Source organism: Ornithodoros turicata, unplaced genomic scaffold (genome assembly GCF_037126465.1).
Source record: "Ornithodoros turicata isolate Travis unplaced genomic scaffold, ASM3712646v1 Chromosome11, whole genome shotgun sequence".
NCBI lineage: Eukaryota > Metazoa > Arthropoda > Arachnida > Ixodida > Argasidae > Ornithodoros > Ornithodoros turicata.
In genome coordinates, this window is record NW_026999295.1 from 4022607 (window position 1) to 4048718 (window position 26112).

The 26112-nt window shown below is 46.2% G+C and overlaps 27 non-coding genes across 27 annotated transcripts; all 27 read right to left on the reverse strand.

The window, feature by feature from the left end:
• Positions 1 to 505: 505 nt before the first annotated feature.
• On the reverse strand, positions 506 to 577 carry Trnag-ucc (transfer RNA glycine (anticodon UCC)). Its single transcript has one exon. It is a non-coding gene; the product is annotated as a tRNA-Gly (tRNA).
• A 450-nt stretch (positions 578 to 1027) lies between these two features.
• Positions 1028 to 1099, reverse strand: Trnag-ucc (transfer RNA glycine (anticodon UCC)). Its single transcript has one exon. It is a non-coding gene; the product is annotated as a tRNA-Gly (tRNA).
• A 276-nt stretch (positions 1100 to 1375) lies between these two features.
• Trnag-ucc (transfer RNA glycine (anticodon UCC)) lies at positions 1376 to 1447 on the reverse strand. The gene has a single exon. It is a non-coding gene; the product is annotated as a tRNA-Gly (tRNA).
• A 102-nt stretch (positions 1448 to 1549) lies between these two features.
• On the reverse strand, positions 1550 to 1621 carry Trnag-ucc (transfer RNA glycine (anticodon UCC)). Its single transcript has one exon. It is a non-coding gene; the product is annotated as a tRNA-Gly (tRNA).
• Positions 1622 to 1723: 102 nt separating this feature from the next.
• Trnag-ucc (transfer RNA glycine (anticodon UCC)) lies at positions 1724 to 1795 on the reverse strand. Its single transcript has one exon. It is a non-coding gene; the product is annotated as a tRNA-Gly (tRNA).
• A 102-nt stretch (positions 1796 to 1897) lies between these two features.
• On the reverse strand, positions 1898 to 1969 carry Trnag-ucc (transfer RNA glycine (anticodon UCC)). Its single transcript has one exon. It is a non-coding gene; the product is annotated as a tRNA-Gly (tRNA).
• A 4849-nt stretch (positions 1970 to 6818) lies between these two features.
• On the reverse strand, positions 6819 to 6890 carry Trnag-ucc (transfer RNA glycine (anticodon UCC)). The gene has a single exon. It is a non-coding gene; the product is annotated as a tRNA-Gly (tRNA).
• Positions 6891 to 6992: 102 nt separating this feature from the next.
• On the reverse strand, positions 6993 to 7064 carry Trnag-ucc (transfer RNA glycine (anticodon UCC)). The gene has a single exon. It is a non-coding gene; the product is annotated as a tRNA-Gly (tRNA).
• Positions 7065 to 7166: 102 nt separating this feature from the next.
• Trnag-ucc (transfer RNA glycine (anticodon UCC)) lies at positions 7167 to 7238 on the reverse strand. The gene has a single exon. It is a non-coding gene; the product is annotated as a tRNA-Gly (tRNA).
• Positions 7239 to 7340: 102 nt separating this feature from the next.
• On the reverse strand, positions 7341 to 7412 carry Trnag-ucc (transfer RNA glycine (anticodon UCC)). Its single transcript has one exon. It is a non-coding gene; the product is annotated as a tRNA-Gly (tRNA).
• Positions 7413 to 7514: 102 nt separating this feature from the next.
• Positions 7515 to 7586, reverse strand: Trnag-ucc (transfer RNA glycine (anticodon UCC)). Its single transcript has one exon. It is a non-coding gene; the product is annotated as a tRNA-Gly (tRNA).
• Positions 7587 to 7688: 102 nt separating this feature from the next.
• On the reverse strand, positions 7689 to 7760 carry Trnag-ucc (transfer RNA glycine (anticodon UCC)). The gene has a single exon. It is a non-coding gene; the product is annotated as a tRNA-Gly (tRNA).
• A 102-nt stretch (positions 7761 to 7862) lies between these two features.
• Positions 7863 to 7934, reverse strand: Trnag-ucc (transfer RNA glycine (anticodon UCC)). Its single transcript has one exon. It is a non-coding gene; the product is annotated as a tRNA-Gly (tRNA).
• Positions 7935 to 8036: 102 nt separating this feature from the next.
• Trnag-ucc (transfer RNA glycine (anticodon UCC)) lies at positions 8037 to 8108 on the reverse strand. The gene has a single exon. It is a non-coding gene; the product is annotated as a tRNA-Gly (tRNA).
• A 102-nt stretch (positions 8109 to 8210) lies between these two features.
• Trnag-ucc (transfer RNA glycine (anticodon UCC)) lies at positions 8211 to 8282 on the reverse strand. Its single transcript has one exon. It is a non-coding gene; the product is annotated as a tRNA-Gly (tRNA).
• Positions 8283 to 8384: 102 nt separating this feature from the next.
• Positions 8385 to 8456, reverse strand: Trnag-ucc (transfer RNA glycine (anticodon UCC)). Its single transcript has one exon. It is a non-coding gene; the product is annotated as a tRNA-Gly (tRNA).
• Positions 8457 to 8558: 102 nt separating this feature from the next.
• On the reverse strand, positions 8559 to 8630 carry Trnag-ucc (transfer RNA glycine (anticodon UCC)). Its single transcript has one exon. It is a non-coding gene; the product is annotated as a tRNA-Gly (tRNA).
• Positions 8631 to 8732: 102 nt separating this feature from the next.
• On the reverse strand, positions 8733 to 8804 carry Trnag-ucc (transfer RNA glycine (anticodon UCC)). The gene has a single exon. It is a non-coding gene; the product is annotated as a tRNA-Gly (tRNA).
• Positions 8805 to 11335: 2531 nt separating this feature from the next.
• On the reverse strand, positions 11336 to 11407 carry Trnag-ucc (transfer RNA glycine (anticodon UCC)). The gene has a single exon. It is a non-coding gene; the product is annotated as a tRNA-Gly (tRNA).
• Positions 11408 to 11509: 102 nt separating this feature from the next.
• Positions 11510 to 11581, reverse strand: Trnag-ucc (transfer RNA glycine (anticodon UCC)). Its single transcript has one exon. It is a non-coding gene; the product is annotated as a tRNA-Gly (tRNA).
• A 102-nt stretch (positions 11582 to 11683) lies between these two features.
• On the reverse strand, positions 11684 to 11755 carry Trnag-ucc (transfer RNA glycine (anticodon UCC)). The gene has a single exon. It is a non-coding gene; the product is annotated as a tRNA-Gly (tRNA).
• Positions 11756 to 12031: 276 nt separating this feature from the next.
• On the reverse strand, positions 12032 to 12103 carry Trnag-ucc (transfer RNA glycine (anticodon UCC)). The gene has a single exon. It is a non-coding gene; the product is annotated as a tRNA-Gly (tRNA).
• A 276-nt stretch (positions 12104 to 12379) lies between these two features.
• On the reverse strand, positions 12380 to 12451 carry Trnag-ucc (transfer RNA glycine (anticodon UCC)). The gene has a single exon. It is a non-coding gene; the product is annotated as a tRNA-Gly (tRNA).
• A 102-nt stretch (positions 12452 to 12553) lies between these two features.
• Positions 12554 to 12625, reverse strand: Trnag-ucc (transfer RNA glycine (anticodon UCC)). Its single transcript has one exon. It is a non-coding gene; the product is annotated as a tRNA-Gly (tRNA).
• Positions 12626 to 12727: 102 nt separating this feature from the next.
• Positions 12728 to 12799, reverse strand: Trnag-ucc (transfer RNA glycine (anticodon UCC)). Its single transcript has one exon. It is a non-coding gene; the product is annotated as a tRNA-Gly (tRNA).
• A 102-nt stretch (positions 12800 to 12901) lies between these two features.
• Trnag-ucc (transfer RNA glycine (anticodon UCC)) lies at positions 12902 to 12973 on the reverse strand. The gene has a single exon. It is a non-coding gene; the product is annotated as a tRNA-Gly (tRNA).
• A 102-nt stretch (positions 12974 to 13075) lies between these two features.
• On the reverse strand, positions 13076 to 13147 carry Trnag-ucc (transfer RNA glycine (anticodon UCC)). Its single transcript has one exon. It is a non-coding gene; the product is annotated as a tRNA-Gly (tRNA).
• Between the last annotated feature and the right edge of the window lie 12965 nt (positions 13148 to 26112).

The following is a 26112-nucleotide window of genomic DNA, read 5'->3' on the forward strand; positions in this document are numbered from 1 at the left end:
GTCGATTACGATGCACCGTTTGTCTTTCACAAGCATCTCCTTTTGCTTCAGCAGCTTCGCCTTCTCTATCTCGCTCCTGAACGTTATGGCCCACACGTGGTTATAGCGGTAAGCCCCTAATGCACAAATCTCTCGTCTATCAACCACGTCTCTCAGTGGGGCATCAAAGTCCAGCACTTTGTACGGTTTAGCGGAGGGATCCGCATGCATGATGACCGTGTTAGGCGATAAGTTACCTGGCGTAATAGTAGGTAGGATGGTCTTGTACTCTGTCTGGGAAGCACTAGGCCTAACTTCATCCCGGCTCGGAGCCGTTGCCGCCGCTCGCAGGGAGCTCATTCCGCGTCCGTTCACCTCGGTGCCAGGAACTGGAATGCTATGCTAGCCACTATACCACCGACGCGACCGTCGAGCAAAAACACTTCCCGTTCTCCTTTCGGGCATCTTAATCCACACACAATTTAATTTCCTAGATATAGAATAATACACAAAAGAGAGTGAATCATGCGTCGGCCGGGAATCGAACCCGGGTCAACTGCTTGGAAGGCAGCTATGCTAGCCACTATACCACCGACGCGACCGTCGAGCAAACACACTTCCCGTTCTCCTTTCGGGCATCTTAATCCACACACAATTTAATTTCCTAGATATAGAATAATACACAAAAGAGAGTGAATCGTGCGTCGGCCGGGAATCGAACTCGGGTCAACTGCTTGGAAGGCAGCTATGCTAGCCACTATACCACCGACGCGACCGTCGAGCAAACACACTTCCCGTTCTCCTTTCGGGCATCTTAATCCACACACAATTTAATTTCCTAGATATAGAATAATACACAAAAGAGAGTGAATCGTGCGTCGGCCGGGAATCGAACCCGGGTCAACTGCTTGGAAGGCAGCTATGCTAGCCACTATACCACCGACGAGACCGTCGAGCAAAAACACTTCCCGTTCTCCTTTCGGGCATCTTAATCCACACACAATTTAATTTCCTAGATATAGAATAATACACAAAAGAGAGTGAATCGTGCGTCGGCCGGGAATCGAACCCGGGTCAACTGCTTGGAAGGCAGCTATGCTAGCCACTATACCACCGACGCGACCGTCGAGCAAACACACTTCCCGTTCTCCTTTCGGGCATCTTAATCCACACACAATTTAATTTCCTAGATATAGAATAATACACAAAAGAGAGTGAATCGTGCGTCGGCCGGAAATCGAACTCGGGTCAACTGCTTGGAAGGCAGCTATACTAGCCACTATACCACCGACGCGACCGTCGAGCAATAACACTTCCCGTTCTCCTTTCGGGCATCTTAATCCACACACAATTTAATTTCCTAGATATAGAATAATACACAAAAGAGAGTGAATCGTGCGTCGGCCGGGAATCGAACCCGGGTCAACTGCTTGGAAGGCAGCTATGCTAGCCACTATACCACCGACGCGACCGTCGAGCAAAAACACTTCCCGTTCTCCTTTCGGGCATCTTAATCCACACACAATTTAATTTCCTAGATATAGAATAATACACAAAAGAGAGTGAATCGTGCGTCGGCCGGGAATCGAACCCGGGTCAACTGCTTGGAAGGCAGCTATGCTAGCCACTATACCACCGACGCGACCGTCGAGCAAAAACACTTCCCGTTCTCCTTTCGGGCATCTTAATCCACACACAATTTAATTTCCTAGATATAGAATAATACACAAAAGAGAGTGAATCGTGCGTCGGCCGGGAATCGAACCCGGGTCAACTGCTTGGAAGGCAGCTATGCTAGCCACTATACCACCGACGCGACCGTCGAGCAAAAACACTTCCCGTTCTCCTTTCGGGCATCTTAATCCACACACAATTTAATTTCCTAGATATAGAATAATACACAAAAGAGAGTGAATCGTGCGTCGGCCGGGAATCGAACCCGGGTCAACTGCTTGGAAGGCAGCTATGCTAGCCACTATACCACCGACGCTTTTTTTTTTTATTCTGATAAAAATACACTGTACACTTTAAAAACCTTTCCTGAATGTCACCCCCTACCTAATGGCTGCTGCTTTGCGGCCGTACACTTGTCTGCAAAGATTAGCCTCCCCTTTCTCCACTTTGTTTTTTACAATCTTCCAGCAGTCTTCCAGTTCGTCGTCTTGCAGCACGCTCAATGTCCACAGCAGCTTTTCTTTAAAGCGTTTCCACGGAGGCACTGGCTTTTCTCGGCACTCGATCTCGTCCATTCTGAAACTCCACAGCGCGTATAGTCCCAGCACTATCAAGCTTGCCACTGCGTCGCTTTCCGAAGCCTCACCAAAGTCCAGAAATTTTATAGTAAGCCACTGCAGCGTGACGTCCTTCTCTATCAGTTCTCTAAACCCACACCAGAATTGCAGAGCTCTTCTGCATAGCAGAAACACGTGAGTGAGCGTTTCCTCTTCTCCCGGACAAGCCGCGCAACATATCGACCAAGGTACGATAAATCCCTTCCGTCTGAGCCATGATTTTACAGGAAGCACTTCCCAATGAAGGCTGAAGAAGAAGTCCTTCGCTCCTGTGGGGACCTTGAGTTTCCTTACTCTTTTAAGGACACCCTCGTTATTATTGGGGGGCCTGCACATTCTATAAAGCGGTGTAGGTAGACTTGCTGCGATCGTGTCCCAGTAGAGCTTCTTCTTCCCCACAGCCGTCAGGTAATCCCACGAGAACCGTTGTTCAAAAAAAGTTACTGCTTCTGCTATCTCCCTGTAGAATGCCAACGCGGGCGTTCGGCGGCTTGCGCCTACTGATGATGCCGTCCACCTCGCAATGTAAGCGCAACCAAGCACTTGAAGCGCCGCCCTTAGGAAAGGATCTTTCTGATCCCGGAAGTACAAGAAGCGTTGCACTTTTAGTTTGATGCTCAGGTTCACCAGTCCTAAACCACCTTTTTTTAAGCTAAAGAAGAGATTCGTACGTCGCATCTTCTCCATCGTCGATTTCCAGATGAAGGTCGCGCACATTCTGTGGAACTTGTTGCACGTATCTACGTCGATTCTGGAACACTGCGCAACGTAGAGCACTGCGGGGTATAGCACCGTGTTGCAGATATAGGCTCTGTTGGTGAAAGACAAATATCTTCCTTGCCAACCTGTGAGGTTTCCACGGACTGACGTCAGTTTCCTTGCCCATGTCGTTCCTCTGTCCGAATTGAAGGTAACGCCCAGATACTTTCCAAGTGTTCTTGTCCAGGAAATTCGCATGAATTTTTCCGGTGCGTACGTCCATCCGCCCAGCCAGGTCCCCAATGACTTCGCCAAATTCAAGCAGGCTCCCGATACTTTGCTGTAGTCTTGTATTGTCCTGATCGCTTCGCAGACCTGTAGTTTAGATGTGCATATAACGGCGATGTCGTCTGCATAAGCCAGCAAGTTAACGTGTTCGGCCCCCATCTGTATCCCCTTGATGTACTGGTTTCCTGCAATCCTCCTGCACAAAGGTTCCAGATAGAGAGCGAAAAGCACTGGAGATAAAGGGCAGCCTTGGCGGACCGAAGAGAGGATGGGTATTCCCTTGCCAACACTGCCATTCACCCGGAGCCGAGTAGATACTTGATTGTAGCAAATGGTGAGCCATCTGATAAGGAATCCCCCAATTTGGCATTTTCGCAGCACCGCGAACAGAAAAGAATGACTGACACGGTCGAACGCTTGGCTCAAGTCAGTTTGAAGTACTGCAAAAGGCTGAGATGATAAGTCCGCTACTTCACACACAGTGCGCATGATGTGCAAATTTCTTGCAATTGACCTCCCGTGCAGGCCGTATGGTTGATGAGTTCCTATAACTTCCCGTAGTCCGTTTTCCACTCTTGCGGAGAGAATTTTCGCTAAGATTTTGTAGTCAGTACACAAAAGACTGATAGGCCGGTAGTCAGAGAGAGATGGAGTGTCCTTACTTGATGTCTTTTTTGGTATTAAGACTGTGATGGATTGTCTCATGCTTGGCGGAAGTAGGCCTCTTCTGGCCACGTCTTCGAAAACTTTCTTCAGAATACCGCACAACAGATCGCTGAACATTTTATAGAAACTGGCCCCTATACCATCAATACCAGGAGATTTATTCCTTCCAAGCTTTTTTATAGCTCTGCTTATTTCATCTTCTGATATTTCTGTGTTGATAATCTCCTGACATTGTCCGCTCACCGTGGGTAATCCTTCCAGCCATGACCCATATCCGCCTTGTAGACTTGGCTTCTCTCTGAAGAGGCTGGTGTACTTCTCTTGAAATGCATCTATGATGTCTTCCTCCTTGGTCATGGTACGGCCCTCATTTTTTATCGCATTGATGGTGTTCCTGTCTGCTCTTTCCCGCTCCTTGAATCGGAACACCTTGTAAGGCGTCTCCTCCCTTGCTAGCGTTTGCACTCTGCTTCGAATCAGCGCTCCACGGTGTTCTTCTTCGTACAGCTTTTGAAGTTCATTTTTAACTGCCTTGATGTCTTCTTTAAAACAGCCTGGATGACTACATTCTGCTTCTACCAATATTAACAGCGTTCCCATGAGCCGTTTCTTTTCCCGTTTTTTCTCGAATGCTCTGATCTGCGAATACTCGATGGCTATTCTTTTCACCTTCTGTTTGAATCCTTCCCATGTGACAGCATTTACGTCTTCGTCCGTGCTATATTCTTCTATCAGTCTCCTCATTTTTTCCCGGAAGCCATCTTCCTCCAGGATACTTTCATTCATTTTCCATATACTGTGTCGTTCGTTTACTTTACTGGTTGGCCGTTTCTTCACAGCAACTGACACCGAGACTAAAGCGTGATCCGAGAAGAATTGAGGCTTCACCTCATAGTTACTCACATACGACATTAGTGTTCCGGATATATACATCCTGTCCAACCTCGCGTGGGAAGTCCCTTGGAAGTGAGTGTACTTCATGCTATCTGCCGACTTTCCATCCCATACGTCCAGTAGGTCACTATCCTGTATTAATTTCAGGAGATCCTTCCTACTTGTGTCAGCCTTCACTTGCTTGTACGAGCAGTCTTCTTTCCTCAGTACGCAGTTAAAATCACCACACATCAGGACCTCCCATGTAACGTTCACAAACTGCTTGAGCGACGCGAAGAAGTCTTTTCTGTCCGTTGTTTCATTGGGAGCATACACACATACGATTCTGATCATTCTCTGGCCATGCAGGACATCCACTACACACAGCCGTCCACTTTCGTCAAGCACACTATCAATCACAGCTAATCCCGCGTTTTTCCTCACCAGAATCAAAGTGCCCGCACTCCCACCTATTGCTGTTGAAGAGTAGCACCAAAATTTCTCCCGAAAGAAATTCACGAGTTCTTTTTCTTGTTCTATCGTAGCAATCTTTGTTTCTTGAATGCAGGCAATATCAACCCTCTCGGCAGATAACACATCGCTAGTCCACCGCTTCCGCTTTCTTGATAACAAACTCACTACATTTAATGTTCCCACCTTTATTGTCTTCGTACTTGCCATCTTGCGCTTAGTTGATCAAGCTGACGTAGCCCCTGACTAAAAGAAACCAGGATCGTCCAACTGTGATGACCCAACTTCCTCCAAGGGCAACTGTACTTCAAGGGTACGTCCCTGACATGCTTTCTTTTTTATGTTCTCCAAAATGTCTTCCTGGTTCGCTTCCGCTGATTCTATGTTTTTTCCAGTGTCCTCCCCTTTCCTTTTTCCGTACGCCTCATGTACAAGGGACCAGTCCTTCACAGTCTCTTTGCATTCTGGCGGCGTTGTTCTATTGTCTCCCGGGTCTCCTTCCCTTATATTTCCTTTCCCTGCGACGAAATTAACTTCAGCTGCTTGTTGTTCCTTTTCCTCTCCTTGCTGCATGGCATGTTCTGTGTCCTGGATATCCATTACGATTTCTTCGTTATGTTTTTCCGGCCAGCCCCTTGTCATTGAAGCATAAGTCCGAACGCAGTCCTCTTGTACATGTCCAAATCCCTTACAGCTACGGCAGTAGTCCGTCCTGCATTGGCTTCGTATATGTCCCACCTGCTTACATCGTAAACATAATGGAGGTTGTCCCTGGGACCGATATGAGCACTGTCACACCCATTATTTTCAGCTGGTACGGAATGCTTTCAGTGGAAACGCCATCCTTAAGCTGTATGGTGACGGAACGTGTAGTTGTTTCCACTCCTTCCAGTCCAGGTAGCCGCCATTTCTCTCTAACAATATCAGTGGTTTTTCCGTACGTGGACAGTGCCCGGCGTACTACTTCGTCCGAGACATTCATTGGTATCCAATGTAGCTTTAGCGTAACCTCGCTTGAGTTGGGGTCGATGATCATACACCTTCTTCCCTTCACTTTCAACTCCCCAACTTGCCTTAGTTTCTCTTTTTCCGCCTCCGAGTGAAAGGTGACGATCCACACGTGGTTGAAAAGATACGAGCCAAAACTTGCTATCTCCTTCATGTTCACAGCTTCTCCCAAAGGGGCCACAAAATCCTGCCCTTTGTACGGCCTGGCCGACGGTTCTCCATGAAGAAACACAGTGTTCTTTGAAATTTCACCTTTTGGTAACGTTGGCATGATTATTCTGTACGATTCCTGTACCATGTTGTTAGCCTCATTCCTCAACGACGACGATTCATCCCGGCTAGGGTTAGCCGTTACAGCCGCTCCAACGGAGCTCATGATGCACACGACCGGTTAGCACAAGCGCCGGAAGTAGAATATGCTAGCCACTATACCACCGACGCGACCAGTGAGCAAATACACTTTCCGTTCTGCTTTCGGGCCTCTTAATCCACACACAATTTAATTTTCTAGATATAGAACAATACACGAAAGAGAGTGAATCGTGCGTCGGCCGGGAATCGAACCCGGGTCAACTGCTTGGAAGGCAGCTATGCTAGCCACTATACCACCGACGCGACCAGTGAGCAAAAACACTTTCCGTTCTGCTTTCGGGCCTCTTAATCCACACACAATTTAATTTTCTAGATATAGAACAATACACAAAAGAGAGTGAATCGTGCGTCGGCCGGGAATCGAACCCGGGTCAACTGCTTGGAAGGCAGCTATGCTAGCCACTATACCACCGACGCGACCAGTGAGCAAATACACTTTCCGTTCTGCTTTCGGGCCTCTTAATCCACACACAATTTAATTTTCTAGATATAGAACAATACACAAAAGAGAGTGAATCGTGCGTCGGCCGGGAATCGAACCCGGGTCAACTGCTTGGAAGGCAGCTATGCTAGCCACTATACCACCGACGCGACCAGTGAGCAAATACACTTTCCGTTCTGCTTTCGGGCATCTTAATCCACACACAATTTAATTTTCTAGATATAGAACAATACACAAAAGAGAGTGAATCGTGCGTCGGCCGGGAATCGAACCCGGGTCAACTGCTTGGAAGGCAGCTATGCTAGCCACTATACCACCGACGCGACCAGTGAGCAAATACACTTTCCGTTCTGCTTTCGGGCATCTTAATCCACACACAATTTAATTTTCTAGATATAGAACAATACACAAAAGAGAGTGAATCGTGCGTCGGCCGGGAATCGAACCCGGGTCAACTGCTTGGAAGGCAGCTATGCTAGCCACTATACCACCGACGCGACCAGTGAGCAAATACACTTTCCGTTCTGCTTTCGGGCCTCTTAATCCACACACAATTTAATTTTCTAGATATAGAACAATACACAAAAGAGAGTGAATCGTGCGTCGGCCGGGAATCGAACCCGGGTCAACTGCTTGGAAGGCAGCTATGCTAGCCACTATACCACCGACGCGACCAGTGAGCAAATACACTTTCCGTTCTGCTTTCGGGCCTCTTAATCCACACACAATTTAATTTTCTAGATATAGAACAATACACAAAAGAGAGTGAATCGTGCGTCGGCCGGGAATCGAACCCGGGTCAACTGCTTGGAAGGCAGCTATGCTAGCCACTATACCACCGACGCGACCAGTGAGCAAATACACTTTCCGTTCTGCTTTCGGGCATCTTAATCCACACACAATTTAATTTTCTAGATATAGAACAATACACAAAAGAGAGTGAATCGTGCGTCGGCCGGGAATCGAACCCGGGTCAACTGCTTGGAAGGCAGCTATGCTAGCCACTATACCACCGACGCGACCAGTGAGCAAATACACTTTCCGTTCTGCTTTCGGGCCTCTTAATCCACACACAATTTAATTTTCTAGATATAGAACAATACACAAAAGAGAGTGAATCGTGCGTCGGCCGGGAATCGAACCCGGGTCAACTGCTTGGAAGGCAGCTATGCTAGCCACTATACCACCGACGCGACCAGTGAGCAAATACACTTTCCGTTCTGCTTTCGGGCCTCTTAATCCACACACAATTTAATTTTCTAGATATAGAACAATACACAAAAGAGAGTGAATCGTGCGTCGGCCGGGAATCGAACCCGGGTCAACTGCTTGGAAGGCAGCTATGCTAGCCACTATACCACCGACGCGACCAGTGAGCAAATACACTTTCCGTTCTGCTTTCGGGCCTCTTAATCCACACACAATTTAATTTTCTAGATATAGAACAATACACAAAAGAGAGTGAATCGTGCGTCGGCCGGGAATCGAACCCGGGTCAACTGCTTGGAAGGCAGCTATGCTAGCCACTATACCACCGACGCGACCAGTGAGCAAATACACTTTCCGTTCTGCTTTCGGGCCTCTTAATCCACACACAATTTAATTTTCTAGATATAGAACAATACACAAAAGAGAGTGAATCGTGCGTCGGCCGGGAATCGAACCCGGGTCAACTGCTTGGAAGGCAGCTATGCTAGCCACTATACCACCGACGCGACCAGTGAGCAAAAACACTTTCCGTTCTGCTTTCGGGCCTCTTAATCCACACACATGCATTTCTTGAGTGAAATGCCGTTTACCAGGTAGCTCATCTGGAAGAAATTGCTGTGATCTTGCCCTAATTTTTGCGCCTTCATATTTGCAGTGATTTATCAATTCAAGCTCGTATTTTATATCTTCCATTTCTTTATAGTATCTTCCTGGACTTTCCGATTCCAGTAACGTGACACTGTGCAGTTTTTTCTTTAATTCGTCTTCACGCCATCTTGCTTGGTACGCTATGATGCTGCTTCTCTCGATAGCAAGGAATCGTATTCGCTGCTTGAATTGTTCCCAGAATAAAATCTGGGTTCCACTGCCTGGTATGATCTTTGCGATTTCCTTCTTGACATCATCCACGAATTTCTGGTCTTCCAACAATTTCACATTAAATTTCCAAAGCACCCATCCTTGCTTGTATGATTCTAAAGGCTCGGATTTTCCCAATGTAACTTCCACGAGACTATGATCACTGAAGTACACTGGTTCCACCCGGTATTTGTAGACTTTCTTCGTACTTGACGCCGTAACATACACACGATCTAACCTGGCATGGTCATTCTTTTAGAAATGAGTAAATCTCTGTGTCTTTGGCGTTGCATATTCAAGTGCGTCTATCATGCCTGAGTTTCGTATTATGCTTCGTAAAGCTTCTGTACCTTTATCAGTTGTCCCTTTTACATTACTTCTGTCGTTATCTTTCAAGGTGCAGTTAAAGTCACCCAGGAGCACTGTGTTATCAACTTCTGTTATAATCTTTGTCAGCGATTCGAAGAAAGCGTCTCTTTCTTGAGCTTCATTAGGTGCGTACACAGCAATAAACCGCCACAGGTCGTTATCTATGAGGACATCGAGACGAGCTGCCCTGCCTTGATCATCAGTTGCATATTGCAGCAGTATCATATCTTCTCTTTTTTGTAAACATAATATTGTTCCCGCCGAGTAGCCATCTGCATGGCTGACGACAACATCATAACTCTGTTGAAACACGTTAGTGATTAAATCTTCAGTGGCTTCTTGAGAACTTATTTTTGTCTCCTGTATCGCTATCAGATCTAGGCTTCAGCTGATATTGCTTTTTCCGTGAATTCAGACCTCTTATGTTCAAAGTAGCCACAGTAATAGTTTTTTCTTTCATGCAATGGTGTGTCTGCAAAAATTGAAGTGGTGCATACTTAACGTGTTTTCAGCTGTTATGAGGTTGAAGGGGGAACGCACCGCTGCTATATATTTCCAAAAGGCACGTTATCCAAACACGACGCTCCGATTTCTTGGGGTGTAAGAGATGAAGTTACGTTGAAATCGGCCTGCTTGAGTCGTTTCGCACAGGACGCAGATCCACGTTGTTCATTTTCATTGCCGGCAGAAACACTGCTTGCTTGTAATAGTCCACTAACCCATCTTCTCGTTGGTTGCTGGTCGTCACGCTGCAATTCAGCGCCTTGCTTCTCATTCTCTACTTCCATGTTTGTCGCTATATCTCCGTTTCCATTGGATTCATTTCTTTGTTCATTCTTCTCTTCTTTTTCATCTATCTGGATGTCGCTGTCCGTGTCCTCCACATGCATTTCTCTTGCAGGATCTTCCCTCTGTTTGGTTCGCGATGCATACGTAGGCACACATTCTTCATCCTGATGCCCATATTTCCTACATTTTTTACACCATGGTGTATTGCAAGCCTTTCTAATGTGGCCTACCTGCTTGCATCTCAAACATAGCGGGGCACGTCCCTGTATGTCTAATAGCACTTGGCATCCCGCTACGTAGGTTAAGTGGGGCATGTCGTCAACAGAAACATTTTCCTTCAATTCCACGATCACTTCCCGCGTTGTTGATTCCACCCCTTCAAAGAATGAAGTCCTCCACTTTTGCCGGTTCACTTCTTTCACCTTTCCGAAGGCTGATAAGGTTCGAATCACTGCTTCATCCGGAATGTTTCTCGGTATCCAGTGCACTTTAACGGTGGCATATTTCACATTAGGATCAATTATTTTGCATTTTCTTCCTTTCACTTCTATTTCGCCGATTGACAATAATTTGTCCTTCGCTACACCATGGTGAAAACATATGGTCCAAACGTGATTGTACTGGCACACTCCGAAGTTCGCCACATCTTCCTTAGTCACTTTTCCTTCAAGGGCTTCACCAAAATGGTGCACATTATAAGGTCTTCCACTCGGGTCTGCGTGCAAAAGAAGCGTATTCCGAGCAAACTTGCCTGTAGGTAATGGTGGCATGATGAGACGATATCCAGGTTTATCCTTCGTTTCTACCTGTACTGTATTAGCCCGGCTAGGCCTAGCCGCTGAAACCGCTCCTGAGGAGCTCATGATAACCACGACCGTTTGCCTTCGCACCCGGAAGTAGAATCCTATACCACCGACGCGATAAGTGAGCAAAAACACTTTCCGTTCTGCTTTCAGGCCTCTTAATCCACACACAATTTAATTTTCTAGATATAGAACAATACACAAAAGAGAGTGAACCGTGCGTCGGCCGGGAATCGAACCCGGGTCAACTGCTTGGAAGGCAGCTATGCTAGCCACTATACCACCGACGCGACCAGTGAGCAAAAACACTTTCCGTTCTGCTTTCGGGCCTCTTAATCCACACACAATTTAATTTTCTAGATATAGAACAATACACAAAAGAGAGTGAATCGTGCGTCGGCCGGGAATCGAACCCGGGTCAACTGCTTGGAAGGCAGCTATGCTAGCCACTATACCACCGACGCGACCAGTGAGCAAAAACACTTTCCGTTCTGCTTTCGGGCCTCTTAATCCACACACAATTTAATTTTCTAGATATAGAACAATACACAAAAGAGAGTGAATCGTGCGTCGGCCGGGAATCGAACCCGGGTCAACTGCTTGGAAGGCAGCTATGCTAGCCACTATACCACCGACGCGACCAGTGAGCAAAAACACTTTCCGTTCTGCTTTCGGGCCTCTTAATCCACACACAATTTAATTTTCTAGATATAGAACAATACACAAAAGAGAGTGAATCGTGCGTCGGCCGGGAATCGAACCCGTGTCAACTGCTTGGAAGGCAGTTATGCTAGCCACTATACCACCGACGCGACCAGTGAGCAAAAACACTTTCCGTTCTGCTTTCGGGCCTCTTAATCCACACACAATTTAATTTTCTAGATATAGAACAATACACAAAAGAGAGTGAATCGTGCGTCGGCCGGGAATCGAACCCGGGTCAACTGCTTGGAAGGCAGCTATGCTAGCCACTATACCACCGACGCGACCAGTGAGCAAAAACACTTTCCGTTCTGCTTTCGGGCCTCTTAATCCACACACAATTAAATTTTCTAACTATAGAACAATACACAAAACAGAGTGAATCGTGCGTCGGCCGGGAATCGAACCCGGGTCAACTGCTTGGAAGGCTGCTATGCTAGCCACCATACCACCGACGCGACCAGTGAGCAAAAACACTTTCCGTTCTGCTTTCGGGCCTCTTAATCCACACACAATTAAATTTTCTAACTATAGAACAATACACAAAAGAGAGTGAATCGTGCGTCGGCCGGGAATCGAACCCGGGTCAACTGCTTGGAAGGCAGCTATGCTAGCCACTATACCACCGACGCGACCAGTGAGCAAAAACACTTTCCGTTTTGCTTTCGGGCCTCTTAATCCACACACAATTAAATTTTCTAACTATAGAACAATACACAAAAGAGAGTGAATCGTGCGTCGGCCGGGAATCGAACCCGGGTCAACTGCTTGGAAGGCAGCTATGCTAGCCACTATACCACCGACGCGACCAGTGAGCAAAAACACTTTCCGTTCTGCTTTCGGGCCTCTTAATCCACACACAATTAAATTTTCTAACTATAGAACAATACACAAAAGAGAGTGAATCGTGCGTCGGCCGGGAATCGAACCCGGGTCAACTGCTTGGAAGGCAGCTATGCTAGCCACTATACCACCGACGCGACCAGTGAGCAAAAACACTTTCCGTTCTGCTTTCGGGCCTCTTAATCCACACACAATTAAATTTTCTAACTATAGAACAATACACAAAAGATAGTGAATCGTGCGTCGGCCGGGAATCGAACCCGGGTCAACTGCTTGGAAGGCAGCTATGCTAGCCACTATACCACCGACGCGACCAGTGAGCAAAAACACTTTCCGTTCTGCTTTCGGGCCTCTTAATCCACACACAATTAAATTTTCTAACTATAGAACAATACACAAAAGAGAGTGAATCGTGCGTCGGCCGGGAATCGAACCCGGGTCAACTGCTTGGAAGGCAGCTATGCTAGCCACTATACCACCGACGCGACCAGTGAGCAAAAACACTTTCCGTTCTGCTTTCGGGCCTCTTAATCCACACACAATTAAATTTTCTAACTATAGAACAATACACAAAAGATAGTGAATCGTGCGTCGGCCGGGAATCGAACCCCGGTCAACTGCTTGGAAGGCAGCTATGCTAGCCACTATACCACCGACGCTTTTTCTTTTTTTTTCTTCTGATTTTGCACATTTATTCATGATTATGGCATATTTACAGTGATATCACATGAGCTTCACGCGCGTAACATTTCACCAAAAGCCTCCGGACTTGGGAGTAATTTTGCCACATACACACGTAACCACTCCGGTACCAATTGCCTGTACCGTGCTATTGTGTACATTTGATCAATTTCTTCTTTTAAAAAGCACATCGGTGGTTTAAGTGGCTCTTCGTTCCGGTCCAATACCCTGACCTTCCATATGCAAAACATTGAGATTACACATAATATGTCATCTCTGATTTCTTCGATCTGTTCAAAAGGCAAAAACCTCATAGTGTATGGATCTAATCTTACATATCTTCCCAGTTTCGTACTGAGTTCATCCCAAAAGAAGAGTGCCTCAGTACAATCAAGAAACAGGTGCTCGACTGTCTCTTGGGTGTTGCAGAATCTGCAGTTCGTCGTCCAGGGCACGAAAAATCATTTTTTTTCCAACCATGATTTCACAGGGAGCGTCAGCGTATGCACTTTAAAGAAAAAACTTTTGATTTCAGGTCTTACAGGCATGGCTCGGATTCGGCACTATATGTCCTGTCCTTCCAAGTTCGGTGGTACAATTCTATATATAGGAACAGGGAAGAGAGTGTCTATCAAGTCATGGTACAACTTTTTTTTACCTACACTAAACACATATTCGCGTGTAAATCTTACAAGCAAAAACTGCATACATTCTACAACCTCTGCGTAAAACTTACTCACAGCATACACACGCTTGACTGTCGCAACAGTTATGCTAGCCAAGTTTTGGCTTCCCACTGACTGTAGTACTGTCTTTAACAAGGGGTGGTTGCACTTTCTGAAGAAAAACAGTCGCATCACCAGTTTGGCCGCGAACAAATGCCTTAGCCCTAGACCGTCTCGCTTAACACTGTGGAATAGGTTATCTCGACGCATACTTTCAAACGTTGAAAACCACACATATGTTGCGAACAAACGATGAAACTTCTGAATATTCCTACGGGGAAGTTGCATCACCTGGAGTAAATACAGGAGTTTTGAGACAAAGAATATGTTGCACACGGAGGCCCCCTGGAAAATTGAGAGTCTTCTCTGTTTCCAGCTGTGGACTGTTTTTCCTATCTGCTTCAGTTGTTCATCCCACATCGGGCTGGTGTTCCCGAGTCTTGTCCAAGGGAACTCCAAGGTAAACTGTCGGTTCTGTCTGCCATCTAATTCCTTCAAAATGATCTGGCGTGGACCCCCGCTGGCCCGCCCAGATCCCTACAGACTTAGCCTTGTTTAGTTTGGCCGCTGATAATTCACAAGACTCCTCCACACACTTCAACACACACTTCACACAGTTTTTGTCCTTTACAAAAAAGGCAATATCGTCCGCGTATGCTAAAACTTTCACCTCCGTTCCAAACACCTCGAATCCTGTGATGCTCTTCCTCTGAATGACGCTCTGACACAAGTATTCCACATATACATTAAATAGAAGTGGTGACAATGGGCATCCCTGCCTAACGGATGACTTTAACGGTATTGCACTCGTACACTGATTGTTGAATAACACCACGGTCTGGACATTCTTGTAACATCTTCTTTGAAGAAACGTCTGTCCAATTCCATTCATAGTCATTACCCAGTATAGGAATTCGTGGTCCACTCTATCGAAGGCTTTGGCCAGGTCTGCTAGTAGCACTGCTACTTGCTCCCCTTCTAACTGGCATAAATCCAACACAGTTCTCATTACATGTATGTTCGTTTGAATACTTCTTCCTTTGATGGCACAAGTCTGGTGTTCCCCGACAATTTCTGTAATAACCTCCTGCAATCTGCCAGCTAAAACTTTTGCGTATATTTTGTAGTCTACGTTACAGAGCGTTATTGGTCTGAAGTCCTTCACTTGTGGTACTTTTCCTTCTTCTATTTCCTTAGGGATGAGCACGGTGTGTGTCCGTTTGAATGATGGTGCGAATTCTTGTTTCTGTTCAGCTTCTCTATATATGTTCAACAATATTACGGAAGTATTTAAATGTTTGATCAAATTCCGCGCTGATGCCGTCGGGTCCGGGTGTTCGGTTTCTTGGCAACGTTTCAATAGCCTCCCGAATTTCGCCCAAGGTGATAGGCCCATCAAGATGCTCCCTGGTCTTGTCTGATAATCTTCGAAAAGTTATTGCTTCCTGAGGATTGTTTCTCGTAGATTTCTGTCCGCTTCCTATCAGTTCTTTGTAGTACGCTTCGAAAGCACCTAGCATTTCTTTATCTGTCGCGATTATTTTCCCGTTGTGGTCTAGCTTGTCGATCTGCTTTGCTCTTCCTCGCTTCCGTTCTTTCCAACAAAAATTCTTTCCTGGTGGCTCATCGGGAAGAAAGTTCTTTGCGCGCGATCTTATCTTTGCACCGTTATACCTTTCCTCATTTATGATATTTAGTTCCATCTTAGTCGCTTCTAAAACTTCGTTCCAGTTTCCTGGAGCCCTTGATTCTAGTTCGAGCACTTCACCGAGTTGTTTGTTTAAGTCATTCTCCTTTTGCTTTTGTAAGAAATTCCTTATGCTGCTTTTTTCTATGGCTGTTGCACGTATCTTCATCTTGAACTTCTCCCATGCCACTGCCCATTCTTCGCTGCTTATTGCAACTTCTACAATTTCTTGCTTGACTATATCGAGGAATGATTCATCCTCTAGTATCTTTACATTCAGCTTCCACTTTTGCCATTTGTTTCTTTTGTCTTTTTCCTTCTTCTTTTCCCCAATGGTTGTTGTCACCAGGCAATGATCACTAAAGTAAGCTGCCTTTACGCTGTATTCCGTGACCGTTCGACTATGGGACTCGGATATATATATATGCGGTCTAGTCGAGCGTGTGAGTTTCCTTGGAAATGAGTATATACATGAAAACCTCTTGGACAGCTGTCAGCGGCATCTTCTAAATCAAAGTTTCTCATAACACCTTCCAGTACCGCTCGACTTGAATCCCTTGTCATTTTCCCTGTCGATCTGTCCCGCTGCATAAGGGTGCAGTTGAAGTTGCCCAGCAAGATGTATGCATTTGAACTATTGAAGAGGTTACCGAGGCTGCTGAAGAACTCTTTTCTTTCATTTTCGTCATTTGGGGAATAAACGCAAACAACTCTCCAAATTTCCACGTTGTCAATCAATACATCAAGGTACGCTAACCTTCCCTCATTATCCACTCCATGAAAGATTGGCACGATTCTGTCAGACTTTCTTAATAAGATCAGGCACCCAGCTGAATGCCCCACGGCATGGCTCACTACGACGTCATGGCTTTTCTCGAAAAGATTATGCACTAACCAAGCAGTTTCTTCTTCGCTGCTGATTTTAGTTTCTTGTACACCCAGGATGTCAATATACGTATGGTGCTCCAAATACCTTCGCAATTGGTATTGTTTTTTTCTTGAATTTAGCCCCCTTGCGTTTAATGTGCCTATGATAATACTAGTCATTTAGATATTGGGTAACGTCCTGATGCCTGATGACTCCGTCTCGTTCGAATTCAGAAGTGCCCAACGGAAGGAATGCCATTCGTCTTGAGTTAATTATTAAGAAAATCTATATCTTCCAGCATCGACGCTCAGGGTTCTGTAAGCTGTGGCTTGGTGCTATAGCCAGAATTTCCTTTCATGCGTTTTTCCATTTGACATTCGTTTGTTTGTTCTGCATCCCTTTCCTTCCTTTCCATCATTGGATTCGTGATTACCCCTTTCCTGTTTGTTATCGGCGCCTCTGGATCCGTTTCGCTATTTTCTTTTCTTTTGTCATATTTTCTTCCATCAGTACCCATTTTCTTCATTGTTTCCTGTTCAGATATATTTAGCTGCTGAACCGCTTCGTCGTCTTTCATATCGTTGTCTCCCGAAACGTATAAGTCAGGTTCGTCCGTTGTGACCTGCCTTGTTTTCGACGCGTATGTCTCTACGCATTCCATATCTTCGTGGCCGTATCTCTTGCATTTCCCATATTTAGGTGTCTGGCATTGTTTTCTGATGTGCCCCATTTGCCTACACCAGAGGCATAAGGGGGCTCTTCCTTTCACTGCGAGGAGAACCTGACACCCGCACAACGACATTTGATGCGGAAGGTCATCCACCGTCGGGTGTACCCTGTTACCCACTCTTAATAATAAAACTTTTGAAATCCACGCTAAGAAATCCACCCTTCAAATTCCAATCCTTTCAAATTCAAGTTGTCAAAATAAATCACAATGGGTCTATGCAGTCCAGTGTTAAGCATGGTTTTACGTGAGAAAATCAGTGTTTAAGAAGGTCACATTCCAGAATAACGAGTCTTTATGCAATTCTGTGTGGTATTCAGCATGTATCTCTCAATTATTCATTAATTTAATTAAGTTAGAGGCGTAAATAACTACGCGTATGAATACTAGGAAAACAACGCTTCAGAGGTTCGGCCGTTCGGCTACCATTGGGGACGAGGCTATTAGAGAAAATGGAGTAACGACGGAGCTGTATGGTGCTTTGTGATGTGCTGCATAAAAAGGATAATCACTGCAAGCTCTAATAAAGCATATGTTTCTTCTGCCGATTTCGTCAGGTATTTTTCAGACGTGTAACGACTTGGTGTGCTAACACGCGCGTGTAACTTATGAAGGAATTCATTGGTGAAGTGACATTGATGCTGTCGTAGCGTTTTGGACAGGCAATCTGGTAGCGAAAAATGTCCACGATAGGCAACATATAAAACGTGTCGCAAAACTGCTGTGTCGACCATTTGTCACGACGGTAATCACGTACATCACGGTAAACATCATGGAAACGTCTCTTGCTTTCCTCGGCCTCGGCCTACGAAGAACCGCTAATGTTATGTTTGATAAGCGCCGCGAAAAGTGGTTTAGCAAGGTAAAACTGTGCCGGGAATGCCGTCACGTGAGGGACGTGTTTAATTAAATCACAGTGAAAGATGGGAAAGGAATGTTACTGGTCATGTAGAAAGCAGATCTCGTTCACCAACATATCAATGGATTGTTTAAATAGTGTTCCTGTCAATGGACGACTGACGTTTTTGTCCCGTCTATACTGAGCAATGTTGGCACTGTGACTCAATGGGGCATTTACAGCTCAGTGTCATTACCACATGAGGCAAGTTGACTCTCTCAGGTGCTGTCACTGCAGTGCTGTAGAAGATCCAGAGTATATTCTTTGTCATTGCCCACACTACTGAGCTTTCCAAACTGCCATTTTGAGATCTCAATAATCTGAACTCCTGCCCCTCTCTCTAAAATTCCTTGGCCTATAGCTAAATCGAGCCCACGAATGCCTGCTCTCGAAGCTCTTTTGGCAATTTTGGACTCCATGGGACATTATTTCCTTCCTCACACCACAAGCAGCTATGGGGTAGAGTACCGCCCCAGGCAGTGAAACTCTCTGTCCATCTCAAAATAAAGTTGATGAACAGCATCTGCAACTTCTGTGAGGTGGTTTAAACCACTCTTATAACTACATGATACAGACAAAATACAGAAACCGATACTTCCTCAGGTAGGACCTAAGGAAGCGTGGACCTCCATGCGAAACCTTGTACAAATTAAACTTAAACAAAAATCTTCAGTGTCGGTTTCTGTATTTTGTTCATGCGATCTACAGGACTTGACTCCCCTCTTCGTATATCAACCACATGTTATGTGTAACCTAGGAATGCTGATATGTGGGTGGAGTGACTAGTTTGCCACAGTACCACAAATAGGAACACAAATGGCTGATAAATCTGCTACAGAATCTGGGCCAAGACGATGAGCACTTGGAATCTTCACAGTTCTCAATCTTCACAGTTTTCAATACCATGCAGAGAAAGATAGAGTAGAGTACCCTCAAATTTTGTACTACTTTTTCTGAATTACTTGTAATTATGCAGCAGCTACATAGGCAGCAGTTCAAATGCTACTCAGAATTGCCAAAACTTCATGCTAGCACTCAATTCTTTTTACAAACTTTGGTTTGTGATGTGACGAATGTTTCGGTGACTTCCATGGGCCCGGTTTCACCAACTCTGGTTAACTGAACCAATATCAAGGGTTGCCAATCCTCGAACAGACACTTAACAGACACTTCTTTTTTTCCATCGGTGATGTGGTGAAGCAGATAGTTTGACCGTTCATCTTAGTTCAGATGCTGAAAAGGTTGGTGAAACTGGGTCATTATGTAGTCTTTGTGTTCTGGTGCTGTGCAATGGTTTTTCGAGGGATTCAAAGTACAAAAAAAGGTTAGTAATAAAAACAATTCTTGGCATACCTACCTACCTACATATATGTCCTGGACAGCATGTAAGAAACTCAACAGAATATAAATGTCATCATGACATTGGTAGACAGACTGATACCGAAACAAATCGGAAGGGGAGGGCTGGGTTCCACGAATGGGCACTTGTTCACTGCCTCCTCTTGAAAGAAAAGTAGGACCCAGAGTCGCGTGCTCTCTCAGAGACCACCGTAATCCCCTCAAGACCGTGCCTTTTTGATGCGAACTCGTCCCCCCTAGCTTTGAGCGTAGCTCAACTGTACCGAATTGGTGGCACTGTTGAACAGTATGATGTCATTTGTTTTTATGATGAACGGTATGATGTCATTTGTACTGTTTCTAAGGCACTTTGTACAAGGGTTTTGTATGCCAGCAGTGTACTGTCTGTGAAAGGTAGTTTCCGTGTCCACTTCAAGAAGACAATTTTTTTAAGAGGCTTAGAGGATGCGTAACTAATGTGTGATTCCCACTAAATATCAGAAGAGAGGTGCACACTTAAATACCTGAAACCCTCAACTCAATTAATTGTAGGATCAAAATTACGTGGGAATATATTGAAGTTTGTCTCGTCCACAAAAGACATCATTGCACACTCTGCAAAGTGCATCGGTAGTTGCCATGGCCTACAACAATCATAGATACTGCAAACCACTCATTGAGCATAGTCAGTCCGCGGTACGCAAAGTGAAAAGCGTCATTGCCCATTGTGAACATGGCCATGCAACAGTGCTTGCGGCTTCGCATTTCTCACTAGTTTCTTTCATCACTTTGTTATGAGATGACTAATGCTTTGCCAATTCAACACTTGCAACTTTGGAACAACTTTGTAAAGCATATGTACTCGTATGCACTTCCTTTCTTCATTTCTTCCGTAACATATCTCAGCAAAGCAGTATGTCATGTAGGTAACACAATTTTGGCACAGTATTTGCTAGATATGTCCAACAAGCAGATATATCAAATCTTTGTGCCCAAATGGTGTGCCACGTGTCTGTGTAAAGACGAGTCGCTTAGATGGAATAGGTACAGCATCTTGATGTTGAATGCAAGAAGTTAATGTTTGACAACATATATGTCATGGGTTAAATAGAGCAGTATATCATACACATCAGAAGAATGCCAACACTTCAGTGCTTTACCTTTACCTGTTATTCCAATGTTTACTCTCCCTTCTATTGGAATTACGTATTTCAGAATCATTTTTATATTACTGAATTTTAATTTGGCAATCCTTTCACATGTCTTGTGATAGACAGGTTAGCAATGTAAGCAGTGTTTATGTGCCTCTCACAACCTGCACCTTTATGCAAAAGTACTCCAAAAGCCGGGAGACGACATAACTAGACAAAAAAGTAGAGAACTCCGACTTAACATAACAAAATAACAAGGTTTACTCAGACGTTTCATCAGTCATGCGACGGACATCATCAGTGCCAAACTGAATGAGCGATTGCACAACCAGTCACTATTTAAGGAGATGGGAGTATTGTTCGGGGAAGGGCCACGGTTTTTCTTAAAAACCGAGGGGTCACTGCGTATGTTCCGAGACTCTAGAAGCTTCCTGTGTCCCCATCTTTGTTCTCTCTTGTTATGTTAAGTTGGAGTTCTCTACTTTTTTGTCTGCATTTTTATGTCTGAGGGTGTTCTTGTGACAAGAGGGCAAGGGTGCCGGCAACATGGCACATGTTCACAAAAATGCAGAACCAGAGACACACACACACACAAAGTATAGCATAACACAGTCCCAATCATTTTGTCGTGTCCTTTTTGATGTGTCGTCTGTTCTACAGTTTTTTTTTTTCGTGTGTAGTTTCTGGATTTTAAGCCCAGGAGCAGTTGCTGTAGAGGATGCTGAGAACATGTGAAGCATACATTTTCTCATTCTCACATTATGCTGTAAGCAGTGTGAAATACAACCCAAAAGGAATTTAATGAGAGACAACTTCTCATCAAGATCAGTGTGGGAACATTGCAAACGAAAAATAATTCTGAACCATAATGGAGTCCTATCCTATTTAATGGTACAGTATCAGATGAAAGTAATCCAAATAATATTAAAGAAGTAACCGTGCAAATTATCAGTCAAACAGTGAAGCTGGCTGCAGTACACTACAATGTGTCACATGTTGTGGGGATGCCAGGGCTGGAGAGGCATGGGGCAAGGCTTGGGGAGAACAATGAGGGCAGCGCACTACCCGTTTAATGGCGAAAGCGATACAGACAACTAACAAGAGAACCGACAAGTAAGCATGGCGAGCGACGACGACTGACTAGAGGCAAGGGAGTCTCTGGTCTTTTCGACGCGGCGAGCGCGTGCCACAGCTTTTGCTTAAGCAAAGGGGCGACCTCTGTTGGAGTCTAGTGGAAGTGCGGCGTGAATGAGGAGGAGGGGGAAGGAGGACCCTCACATCCCACCCCTTCCTGAAGACCAAAGTCCCATTTGAAGAAGTTAAACATTGACAACAATATATCACAATAGAAACTAAAATAAGCTATAAGCAACATGACAATGCACAAACAAGAACAAAATGTTACTTAGTGAACCAAAAACGTTTCACAGTTCGATTTCATAGTCACTTAGATAGGACGGCGGTTTGCGCTGTCTATTTGGACGTTGAGAAGGCTGTTCTGTTGTTGGTTGAGACGCTGAATTTACTTGCGTCGCTGGCTGGTGATGCGGAGTAGTCCGAAGTGTCGGTCAGGTCACTGGCAGGCTGCGATGACAAACGGTCTTCGTCGATTTGCGCTGAAAGAGGGGGCACGTATTTCTTTAACTGGGAGACATGCATCGTGCGTGGTTGTTTGGTTTGTCTTATGGACTGTCCCGTAACTGGCGTAGCCTGAAACGTCGATGGAGTAAGTTGTTCCGTAAGGCGGTAAACGCCTTTAAAGCGAGGGGAGAGTTTCTCGAGGCCTTGCAGAACCGGCTGTTGGCGGCGAATCCAAACGAAGTCACCCACTTGGAAGGAGTGTTGACGATGGGTTCGATCATATAGCTTTTTTCTACGATGCTGAGCAGTTTCAGAGTTTGTGAGAGCCTCTACGCGTGCAGTTTGAACATCTAGTAGCCGTTCTGCGAGCGACGAAGCACTTGGGGGGCGATGTCGTTCTTCGGGGAGTTTTGGCAAGTATCCGAAGAGAAGTTCAAACGGGCTGAAGCAAGTGCTGGCGTTGTACGCTGTATTTACGGCGAATGAAGCTTCTGCTAAGTTGGAATCCCAGGGTGGTTGATTTTGTGGACTGATTTTCCGTAGGACTGTGACGAGTGAGCCGTTGCTGCGCTCTATCATTCCGTTTCCTTCCGCTCGGTAGGCAGTGGAGTAGTGTACTTGCACTCCGTGAAGGCGCATGAAACGCACGAACTGGGCAGACTCGAAAGCTGCTCCGTGGTCGGAGAGACAATGGTCTGGGGCACCAAAACGGTAGAATATTGAATGCAGATGGGCTATTACGTCCGCGGTGTTTGTAGAACGTACTGCGGCAGGGATGATGAAGCGTGTTGTGAAGTCAATCACGTTAAAGATGTAGCGGGCACTCCCTGTTGGTGGCATCATTATGTGGTCAAATGCGATGATTGAAAATGGGATTTCAGAGACAGGCATGTGTCCCATAAAGCCAACATTCTTTGAGGTAGGACGATTGTAGAGCTGGCAGGTTTGGCACGATGTAACATAGTTCTGTACTGATGCCGTTAGTCCGGGCCACCAGTAACGGTCGTGAGGCTTGCGTAGTGTGCGTTCTGAACCCATGTGGCCTGCACAATCGTGCATAGTATGGAGGATGGCTGATCGCATTTTTGCGGGGACGACCAAGGTTGGGTGCCCAGAGTCTGACTGTTTGTAGAGAATTCCATCGATGTCCAAGAAGTCGCTGCACGATGGGTTGTCTTGCATTGTTTGCCGGGCGGCGGCGCACTGGGGATCCTCTTGTTGCAGTTCAGCGAGTGAACTGTTATGTGCTGTGATGGCAAGTGACAGGCGAGAAAGGTGATCGGCGACAACATTTTGGCGACCTGGGCGATGTTCCACGCTAAAGTCGAATTCAATTAAGTCCATAAGCATGCCTGTGAAGCGACGTGACGGGCGAACATTGGTGGTAAGGCAAACAACAGTCCAATTGTCGGTAATGAGACGAAACTTTCGGCCTAAAAGGTAGTGGCGGAACCTTAACGTAATGGCCCAATGGACGGCGATACATTCCCAAACATTACTGTGCAGATTTTGTTCGTCAGGCGTAAGCTTGCGGCTAGCATACTCGATGACTGTGTCATGGCCATTCTGAAGTTGAGTAAGCACTGCACCGACAGCTGATGCGGATGCGTCTGTTGTTACAGTAGTTGGAACTTCCTCAAGAAAATGTCCCAGAAGTGGCGCTTCAGTAAGGGCTTTCCGTACAGTTTGAAAAGCTTGTTCACACGTATTGTTCCAATACCACTCGGGGGCTTTGACGAGGGCATACAATGGGGTGACAATCCTTGAGAAGTTTTTGATGAAGCGGCGGTAGAAATTTGCAGTTTGTACCCAGGGGCCCTATTCCGAGGTGCCTCGCTCGCGCAATCGAGTCGCTTGCAAGCGACGGCACGTGGTGCGTGATGTCATCGAACGACAACGCCGAGAATTTGGTATTCCAGTGCTCCCAGACGAGCCGCGCGTGAACGATCCTGTCGTTTGACCGATGCGCACGCTTGTTCAGCGGGGAGAGCTCAGCAGAAGGGAACGTGAAAAAGAGCAACTTTCAACACGAACCACCAGAAGGCGACTGCCGCCTGGTTCTGACCCTCACAAGCTAGCAACGTGTGTAATGATTTTTTTTTTTTTTTTGCTACATTCTATAGCGGCTTCCCGCTCTAGCAAATTTTTCCACGGCTGACAGTGAATACATGCAGCGAAAAGCAGTCGGAGGTGCGAAAGGCAAAGGCAAAGGAACCACTGACAACCTCCCAATCCGTTGACCAGCTACCACATGTAGTTCCGGACCACCGATGGTGTCGGTAGGCGAAGCGATCGAGGCGGCGGGAACGATACCTGCCACTTTTGGTATTTCGGGTTACGTCTAACGATCGCGCGCTTGGGTTATTTACTATCGTTCAGCCCGTCGACGTGTTCAACGTCACTGTCACGCGCATCCCAGATGACGACGACAAAGCGATTGCACGAGCGCGTTCGCAAATATAACTTTGTGCATTTGAGATAAAAGCAAACATAGGCAATAAAAGACGACGCAAAAAAAAAAAGCGATGCCTGTTTTTCTTTTTTTTTTCGTATAATTACCTCTATCTGCGATGGATTCATTCACCGGTACGCGCTTCACGTCCCACCTCAGAGCAGTTTCACATTGTGCTCGACTATGTGGGGGAGCACCGTAATCTCTTTACGGGTGGGCTGTCCGCTAGCTACACATCGCAAGACAGAAATAGGGAGTGGTGCGAGCTGGCTACACGTTTGAACGCCAGCGGTGGTGCAGTGAAACCCGTTGAGATGTGGAGAAAGGTGCGTAAATTAGCATCAGATACGAAAAACCAACAAAAATCTCAAAATTCGCGGCAGCAGTGACGACTGCAATATCCCCGTCATCGGCCCTTGGGACACCGCAGCCCACTCCAGGGCGACCTTACGTCATGTAGTTGGCTCTTTTGAGGCGACAGGCCTAAGGAACTCATTATGACCCCACCAGCGCTCTCGGACATTTCCACCATCACGATCACGTTCATCATCGCCATCGCCGCTCCGATCATTCCCGTCATCTCTCATTGTCACCACTCATATCAGAACCCCTAGCTATGGGGTAGCTTTCCACTCAGAGTGGAAAACCGCCCCCCTGCATCATCAGAATATATATGTTGTTTTTGTTGCAATATCCCACTGCTTGATTGAAGTTGTGTTCAATGGGAAGACGTGGACCAACTGGAAAAGCGCCACCAAAGCCAAGGCAGCTCGCATCTCACATCACACGCGGGAGACGGGAGGAGGTCCCCCACCGAAAGAGAATCGCTCTCTGAGCTGGAGGAGCGGCTCGCCTCTGTGATTGGGCAAGTGGCGACGACCGGGATGCAGGAGACTCGGGATACGGGCACTGCCGACCTCGGAGTCCGCATCAACGATCATTTATATGGCACCGCCCGAGGCAGCTTCTGCCTCACAGAGTGATGAAGGCAGGTCGACTTGCATATAAGTTCCAACCGTGTTGGCCTCGATAGCAGCCACGCGAAGTAACTTGCAGCCATCCCCGTTGAATGCTCTGGCTACTCGACAGACCAAATGACTGGGTCCGAGAAGTCGCTCGTGCACCGACACCCAGCCGATAGCATCGTTCACAAGCGACACGTTTAGGAGGCAAGGAAATACCAAATGCTCGATGCCGTCGATACGTGACATCACGCATCACGTGCCATCGGTTGCAAACAGCTCGATTGCTCGAGCGGTGCACCTCGCGATTCAAGCACGCTATCGTTAGACGCGCCGTCGGAATATCAAAAGTTGCATGGGTCGTTCCCACAAGGTCGATC